We start from the raw sequence: 9,840 nt of genomic DNA, 5'->3' as shown, positions 1-9,840 counted from the left end.
TTTTGTGTTTTATGGTGGTTAATTTGAGATAAAAGTCGGATGAAATTTCCTGCCTGGGCTACCTTTGAACTGCGATCCTCAAAAGCAGCTTCCTGAGTACCTTGGATAATAGACACGAGCCACTAGTTTAACCCATTTCTTACTCTATCCTCAAACCTGGTTAACCAGAAACCTAATCCAAATCACATTCTGATTTAACACCAAATGGCTAATGTAAGGAAAATTGTCTAGATTCTATTCAATCGTACATTTTTTTGGCTTCTACTTCTTATTGGAAAACTAAAATTTACCTTAAAGCTTATCCTTCCCTAAACCTAACCGGAACAAAAATGTACCTCACACTTTAAACCAAATTTTATCTGAATGTTTAAAGTAACACAGACTGGTTTCATTCATTCTTGCCATTCATTCCTCTTAAAATAAGTGGCAGTTTTACACAATGTCTGACATGTTTTTCTCATCCTAATCCGCTCTAACTGGCACACCTTGCCTAATCCTAAGCATACATATAACTGAATCATCATGTTAATAACAAGCCACTTTTTCATATTTATCCCAACTCTTGCTCAGCGTGGAGGTCTAAATTTTACTTGCATTTTGAACATAAATTTTAAGTGTTTTTCTATTTCTTGTCAGGTTTTATTGTTCATTAATTTTTAAAAATTTTATTTTGTTGAAAAGATGCTTTAAAGAGGGATTAGTTACATGTGTAAGGTAAGGAGTACGTTTCTTGTTGAGCATTGTTACCCACTTCTTTCTTGTTCTCCCATTATTCCATCCCTCCCCACTTCCCTTACCCCTCCCTCCCCTGGTGTAAACTTTATTTTCAACATAGTGTCATGTGAGTATCATTGTTGCAATGGGTCATCCTGTGATGAACCTAAATTTTCTATTTCTCTAATCCTAATTCTAATTCTGTTTGGCATCCTAACCATAACCATAATAATAATGATAGCTCAATTCAAAAGTTAACAAAAAATATTTGGGTTTTTATTCATCCTATTAATTCAATGTATATCTTGAATTAACTTGCAGTTTAGCTTAAATCTTCCAAATTAGTTTATATGCGCATATATAAAGTTGTAATTTTATGTGAAAAACAGAATACCTTTGGAGGAAGGAGTAATGAGAAGGATATAGAGGGAGTATAATCAAATATGTTAAATATATTATGGAATTGTCACTTCTGACAATTAATATCTATTAACACAATAACTAAAAATTAATAAAGAACACACTGCCTTCTAGAGTTCTTTAAGAGAGCCATAATCTGTCTTCTGAAAAAAAAACAACAACAAACTCGTGTTAGATAAACTTTGTCCATGCATAATTTATATTGTTTGCCAATTAGTTAACTTAATGAATAAAAATTTATCGAATAAAATTCCTTGACAAAAAATATAAAACACTTACTTAGCAATTGTTTGAGAAAAAGTTTTTGTCATGAGTTTTAAGAAATGGAATTGCTATTTCCCTACAAAGCAATGAATTAAGTTTACTAATCTAGTATTTGTAGTAAGTTTAGAGAACATAATTGGCATGAAAAACAACTAAATATACATCTTGTTTCTTGAATGAGTGATATTTTAAACATTGTCTTTTATTCAAATAAATACCTAAGTTTACATTTCAAAATAAGTGCAATTTTATCTCCTTTCAGAATAAGTACTTACCCTGCAATTAAATGTACTAGCATATTCAGGTATTTAAAAGCTAAATTTTCTATGTTTGTTATGTAGCTCTACATATTCAGAATGACATGATTTTTTTATTCATAAATGTCTAACCTCAGATTTTTGCTTCATCAATATAAATTTTCTCATGAGGTTGTAGTGAGGGCTACAGTAACCAGAATGATCTAAACCATTTCCTGAATTCTAAATTTTAAATAAAATCATTTTTAAGCTTTGATAATATCATTTATAGTCTCTTCAGAGAAATTAAGCTAAAACAAATGATACTTTTTAAACATTTCACTCACATTGTAAAGAATATTAACATAGGTCAAAAAGAGACTAATTACTTCAGACTCATCATATTTAGTGATCTTAGTGTGAAGAATGTAGAGAGTAGAAGGTCCTTATACTCAATAAATAGTATTGGCTAAATTAAATCATATATCTGGATTTCTTAATTGGAGGTTAATCACATAGAGACAGGAAAATAATAAAAAATTTACTTTGGTTTCAACAGAAAAAGATATTTGTGCATGTACCACAGTTGCTTTATTAGTTTGTAGTTGAACACTGGACTTCGATTTATATCTTGGCTGTTGTTGTGAATAATGTGAATAACAATGAACTACAGATATATTTATGAGTTACCCAGAGAGAAATATTCACATGATTGGTGGGTCAGATGATATTTCAACTTAGGATTTCTTTTTTTTTTTTGGGGGGGGGGTCCGGTAGTGGAGCCTGAACTCTGGGCCTGGGCGCTTTCCCTCAGCTCTTCAGCCCAAGGCTAGCGCTCTACCACTTGAGCCACAGCGCCACTTCCCCCTTTTTCCTTTTTGCTTATGTGGTGCTGAGGGATCAAACCCAGGGCCTCGAGCATGCAAGGCAAGCGCTCTACCACTGAGCCACCTTCCCAGCCCAGGATTTCTTTAGAAAACTGCATACTACTTTCTACAATGAGAACACTAACCTGTATTTTGACTAAGAGTATAGAAAATTTCCTTTTCTCCACAGTGTCGCCAGCCAACATTATTACCTTTTGAGTTTTTTTAAAGGGTAGGTTTTTACTGTGTGCAGTACCCAAGACTGGCCTTATACTCAAGTCCTTTTACTCCAACCTCCAAACACTTGGAATTACCAGCCTTTACCACCACACCTGGGTCCTTGGATATTTTTGATAAGAGTTATAATAGTTACACAGTAGTATTATAGTAATTTTGAATTGCATTTCTCTAATGACTTCTGCTCACAAAGCATTCAGCCAACATAGACGTTTTATTAAATACAAATTTGTAAATCCACAGGAGATTTTCAGGGCTTTTTGGAAAACATGTCTATTCAGAATTTTTGTCCATTTTTAATCAAGTTTCTTGTTAATCTCATCTTTAATCTCTCTATAGCAAATCAATAATTAATTCAAGGTAGTAGAAAGGAAAAAATTAAGCAGCTCCTAACATTTAAAATTTTTTTAATAACATGATATTGCTTAAATCATTTTCTGTTGAGGCTTGAGACTATATAACTCAATTTAGTTAGACCTTTTATAAGACTATATATAATTTATTTATTTTACTTTGTTCTTTCCAAAGGCTGCATGACTAATTTCACTTGGTTTCTTTCAGTTTCATGTAGTTCAGATTTCAAAATGAAGAATAAATGGAAGGAAGCAAACAAAAAATATATTTCCCCTCATCTGATGATGCCTCTACAAGAATGAGGAAAGTGTTGATCCTTCTAAGGACCTAGGATAGAATATCAAAAAGACAATTTATTTTTCCAGGTCTTCCTTACCTTTGCGATGTAACTTAAATGATGTAAAACACAATATACTGCTCAGATACTTTTATGTTCTATCAGTTTTGCACATTTTCATATGGATTTCACCTCTGTCTACAACATTTCTTCATCATTCTGACCCTGATACTTTTACACTATCACGACATAAGATAACCAGTTTGTTTTACAGCATGAGAAGTTATCCATCTGGCTTCCTTGGAAGCAGAGCATGGTCAATAGATATTACTTCTGGTTGCTCACACTACATGTAATGGTTTTTGTACTACTTATCATATTCTATTTGGTATTTAAAAAAGAATGCTGGCTAAACTCAAAGCTCATTCATAGGTTTATGTTAAGTGTTTCACAAGTCTTATTCTCTTAATTCTTAAGATAACATTCGCTATAATGCTGATGTTATTACCATTGTAGTGTTGGGAAAAATTGTAGTTAAAGACACTAAGTGCATGGCCCAAAGACACACACAGTGAGGAAGGAAATGAGTCAAAGTTTCCAAAAGTCTTTCAGTAATACCAAAAAGGTGGGTAAAATCTCTCCATTCTCTTACACTCTCAATTCAATATTCATTTTGTCCAAGAAATAATAGCATAGCAAATATTGCCCTTGGTGATTGTTTTCTATCACATTTTGTCTTCAACACAGAATGTGTTGGTGACATTGGGTTATCATACACAGAGCTGAGCTTACAAATTGAAGTCCGAAGACAGCCAAATTTCTTCTGTCACACAGTTCCAGTTTCATTTTTAAAAAGTACTACAACTTTTAAATATCATCACTTACTATCTTTTAACAATCCCCAAACTGACATATACTCACTTCAAAAGGCTTTCAAATTAGGAGATGATAAAACAGGCCCCCATGAAGTAAATTTTCTTTTATTTTTTAAAATTGTTCTAAAAGCCTTGTGCTGGCTGGTCACACCTATAATCCTATCTACTCTGAATATTTGCTCTGGAGTCTGATTTCTGTGGATAACACTTGGGAGCCAATCAGGGCCAAAAAAAAAAACTTCATGAAATTATTTTTCAAAATGTTTAATGAACTAGCAAAGAGCCAGGAATTGAGATGTAGCTTATATAGTAGCTCACCAATCTAGATAGGAAAGGCCTAGCAAGACCTTGAAGCCCTGATTTTAAACTCTGAGCACGCCAATATACATTTATGGCGTGTGTTCACATGCTCACACGTGTTTCCTTGAGCGCTGCCTTACTCACACACACACACATTTATTCAAATTACCGTCATATCAGTGTTCTGCATTAATTTCTTTGTTAACGATATTATATGGGTAAAATACAGGAAATAAACTCTTCCATCTCAGAACATTTTTATATGTTTTTTATTGTAATAATACTGTGCACAGGGGTCACATTTACAAGGACAAGGAAACTAGTACATTTCCTAACAAGCATTGTTACCTCCTCCTTTATATTTCCCATACCATCCCTTCCCTCCCACCTCCACAAGTATACTCCCCTCCCCCTTCCTTCCTCCGCCTAAATTGTAAAGTTCATTTTTCAACATAGTGTCTTGTGCATCTCATTGTTACAATGGGTCAACCTGTATCCCTATTTGAGCATTTTTTCCCTTCCCCTCCCCAAATTAGAGAAGCATACATACAAGATGTAAGTGCACCAACTTCAAATACAGAGAAAACAGGGGTTTTATCGTGGGGAGAAACATACAAAAAAACAAAAAATTGACATCACACATTATAAGTACCTGAGAAACAATAGCAAGAAACAAAAAACCACTTGTGTCCCTATTTTGGGGTTCAATTTCTTTAACATCATTTTATCTGGTTATATGCACATATCTTTTGAACTTTTCTGCTTATCCCAGACATACATTTGTTATTGAAAATAAGGGAAATCATGGGACCTATGTTTCTTTGGACTTGGCTTACTTCAGTCAATAAATTTTTTTCCAAGTCTTTCCATTTCCTAACAAATTGGGCGATGTCATTCTTTCTGATGGAGGCATAGAATTCCATTGTGTAAATATACCATATTTTCTTGATCCATTCATCTAATGGGGGCATTTCTTTTGGATTCATATCTTAGCTATCATAAATAATATTGCAATCAACATAGTTGTGCTGGTAGTTTTAGTATGGTCTTGTTTATGATCATTTGGGTAAATCCCCAAAAGTGGGATTACTGTGTCATACGGGAGTTTTATGTAGAGTCTTTTGAGGAACCTCCATACTGCTTTCCAAAGTATTTGAACAAGTTTACACTCCCACCAAGAATGCAGTACGATTCCCTTGTGACCACACACATTTCAGCATCTGTTGTTGTAAAAATATGGAATGCTACACAAATTTTCATGACATACTTGCGCAGGGGGCATGCTAATCTTCTCTGTATTATTCCAATGTTAGTGTATGTGATGCTAAATTGAGCACAGAACATTTTTTATATAGAAAGTATAATTTTTATTGATTTTATTAAACTAGACAATTCAACAAAATTAAGCTCAAAAGAATTGTTGTGAAATTTTAGAATCATATATTTCTTACATAAGCACACATTTAGGAATAAAATCAAGATAGACATGCCAAAAACAAAATAATTCCAGATATTTGTAGTTCAAGAGATGTGTAGGAGGAGGAATTCAATTATTCTATACAAGGCACCTGTCAAAATGAACATTGCAGCAAGTGTTTAGGTTTGTTAAAAGTTTTAAGGTTTTAAATATGCTTAATCTTGGGATTTTGCTTATATATGCCCAAAATAGGACCGTTTGGCAGGTATAAAACTTTTCTATAAAGTATTTAATATTGATGGTAACAGACATTAAGTACTAAGTATGTACATTTCAGAGTTTATGGAAACTTTATTAATGAGAAGTTGCAAAGTCTTTGTGTAAAGAAGCAGAGTGAAGAGTTAAAACTTTAACTATACAGTTTCTGTTAAAACTTTAGGGATTCCTTACTTTATTTGATAGCAAGGAATAAATGATGATATAAGCCATAATGTACGCATGTATGTTACTACTCACACACATACATATACACACGTATACATGCACACATGGAGAAAGACACATAATTACAGCCAACACAAGTTTCAACAGTTGTTGAATATGCCTTAAACTGAATACTAGAAACAATATATGTCGAAGATGTATTTGTCTCTAAGAGTTCATTTACCACTCCTCTTATCTCTTAAAACTGGTAGTTTTAGAGAGATTTGACTTACAAAATGCAGTACAAGTGATAGCAAGTCACTTGGAAACCTCAGTAAGTATGTCATATGGTGTCTCCCTGCTCCTCAAGGATTGCTTACTCTTGTAGACACTTTCAACCACCAATTTAGCCGGAGAATACCCTGGTAAAGAGTAAAGTTATAAGGCTTTAAATGGCATCCTTACTTGAGCTCTTTTTCCAACAACCAGCATGAATTTGTAGGCAGATGAGTGAGTCCTCAAAAAATTGGACTCTACATAAATATTTAACTGACCCATGTGAAAATTCCTATGTGAGAAATGCTGACTGAGGTCTTGCTGATTTCCTGGCCAAGAAAATAAGAAAAAAAGAAAGTATTTTTAATGTTTTAAAGTTTGAGAATAATTTGTAACCTGTCAATAAATGTGTAGAACACAATTATACCAACTGACAAAAAAAAATGATGGCATTTCATTTATGTGCTCTTGGATTTGGCCAGTGATTTTAGAGGTGTCTACACAAGTAGAATCAGCATAAATCAAGCCAGCATTTCTTCATTTATGATATAAGGAAAGGTTACTGGTTGACACATTGTAACCATGAAATATACAAGACACATTACCAGAGGATGGGTGAATGGGGGAGGTGGGGAGGTGTGAAGGGAAGGGATGGTAGGGGAAAAACAAAGGGGAGGGTAACAATGCTCAATAAGAAATGTACTCATTACCTTACTTATGTAACTGTAACCCCTCTGTACAGTATTTATAATAAAAATATATATTAAAACATACAAGGAAAACTTCTGTACTTATATGAAGTTGTATTTGTCACTCAATATAAGTAAGGTATTGGTTTTAGGACCACAGGCTTATTACTTTGGATACTCTAAATCTCTACATGAACACAGTATATTATTTACATTAGAATCTGCCCACCAGCTAGTGCAGTATAATTGCTGTGAGAATTTTTATTACATTCTGTATTTGTAATGAAAACTAAAAGTATATGTATGCACTATCAACAGATACAAATTTTTTCAGATAAATTTTGTATGCAGTTTGAGGATGGAATTGGAGAGCAATTTCGAAAAGCACAAATTTCATCAAAAAGACCAGGTTGCAAATTGTAAAAAGGAGCTAATCCAGCATCATTGAATAGTATGGAACTCCAAGGAGAAGTACTTGAATTGAGACAATATAAGAAAGTGTAACAACCCAAGGACTTTTTAAAATGCAGCTGCTAGAATTCTCATGTAGAGCTTTCATAACAGTTTGTGAAGCACAAATCAGAACCTCACTGAAGTGTAGATGGTTTTCTCTCAACTTTCTGTCATGATCAGTCATTATCAATCAACATATAGCTAATCTTGAATAATCCTCTAATAAAATGTTGATGGAGTGTTTATATGCAGAAAACCTCGGAAGGCTAACTTTTTCCAATTAGGACAGTCTGTATTTTATGATCCAGCCGAGAGAAAACTAGGTAAGCATCCATTTACAACCTTCTGAATAATTCTGATTCTGCCCACATCACTTATCTATCCATACCTGTGCCCGACTGAAACGATTTTAAAATAATTTATCATTTAAAATTTAAATTTATGCTTCAGGGAAGATATCGAAGGAGAAGCTGGAAGCTAAACAAGCTCTCACATAGAAAACAGCTTTAGTGCTCCAGTGAAAAGTCCTAAGCTGGAGAATCACACCAAGTGTGCCAGCACAGTACAGAGAGAGGCCAGAGAGGGAAAAACTGGGCAAGGAGACAAATCTGAGCACTTGCCAGCAGCTGTGGTTGCAGCTGTGGCGGGGGCGGTTGCGGCTGTAGGCGCCATACCTGCAACACAGAGAGTCTACGACAAAGGCGCCAGATGCAGCAGGTGAGAGGATTCTACTCAACACCAGCAAGAACTGACAAGGAGCAGACATCTTCATCCTTCAGATCACAGACCAGAGATCACCCAGGAACCAGACTCCTGTGTGAGTAGAAGCATGATTTCCTCACTCCTTCTCAGGGAGCAGAGAAGGGAAGGCCACCCTTCCCTGCCCACTACCGGAGATCTCCATCTCTGATACTGGCAAAGGCCTCGCTGAGCAGCTAGCTCCAACTCAGTCTTTGGATGAAAACAAAAAGTAATTTAGCAGGTCACAGGAACCTAGCCTGACCTGCCAGGCTCAGCTCTATGCAGGGAAAATTCATCCAGCCCTTGCCTGGGCCAGCCCCAGGAGTGGCTTTCTTCACTGGGTAAACAGAGCAAGGGGCTGCCCCTCCCTACAGCAGCCTAGACAATCAATTGAAATTCAGTAACAATAAACCCTGAGAATGGCTCCTGGCTGGGCTCTTTGACTGCTTCAGAAGCTAGCCCCTCAGGGAAAAGCTACTGTTTGCTGAAAGGCCTCAACTCTACCAAGAACCTAGCCCCATTACAGCATCTCTAAACTAGAAGAAACAGCCATCACCCTGTTTTGTGATACTCAAAGCAGATCTCCCTCCCATTGAACTAACCTGGGAAGAGGATGACAAAATCCTGGGTAAATCAAAGCATTTTCCTGCCTCCTCAAACAAACTGACTTAAGAAAACAACCAAGCTACAGGAAAATCAAACACCACAAGCAGACCAGAGACTCCAACAAGAGACTGGTTATGGACACAAGGGAGATGCAGGACCTTCCCATCTCACCCCCAAAATGCAAATAACTCTTTTTTGTTACCTTTTATTAAAATTTTTTAACATATAAAATTTTTAACTTTAAAAAATTGTTTTCTATTAACTTTTTTTTCTTCCTCTTATAATTTTTATTTTAGGGGTATATGTTTGTGTGTGTGCTTTTTTTCCATTTTTGTTTAGCTCTACTGATCTTTTGATCCTTTTTTCTTTTCTGTCTCATTCTTTTCACTTTTTCTTCTCTTTCCTTCTTCTTTGCATGATTTAATCGCTTTTCTGATCATTATCAGATATACCTGTAGTCGATTATTAGACCTTATCCCCCATTGTATACACACTTAATCCCGAAATTTATTACTGAATTCAAAACCTCTTAGACTTAAATTCCTTAATAGCCGTACTACCTCTATATACCTATATAAAATTTTAAGCATTTTAATTTTTTTAATTTTTCACGTCTCCTTTCTATCCCTTCCGTTCTCTTATCCTATTCCAGTCCTTCTCTGAATATTACGTTTTTAATTTGCATAATTTAA

General features: G+C 34.9%; 1 non-coding gene across 1 annotated transcript; it reads right to left on the bottom strand.

The window, feature by feature from the left end:
- Positions 1-5,773: 5,773 nt before the first annotated feature.
- LOC122104654 lies at positions 5,774-5,880 on the bottom strand. The gene has a single exon (XR_006146977.1). It is a non-coding gene; the product is annotated as a U6 spliceosomal RNA (small nuclear RNA).
- Positions 5,881-9,840: the final 3,960 nt, after the last annotated feature.

This window comes from Dipodomys spectabilis, unplaced genomic scaffold (assembly GCF_019054845.1).
Source record: "Dipodomys spectabilis isolate Male_0828 unplaced genomic scaffold, ASM1905484v1 ptg000029l, whole genome shotgun sequence".
In the NCBI taxonomy this organism is placed as follows: Eukaryota; Metazoa; Chordata; class Mammalia; order Rodentia; family Heteromyidae; genus Dipodomys; species Dipodomys spectabilis.
This window is presented reverse-complemented; position numbering and strand designations above follow the sequence as displayed.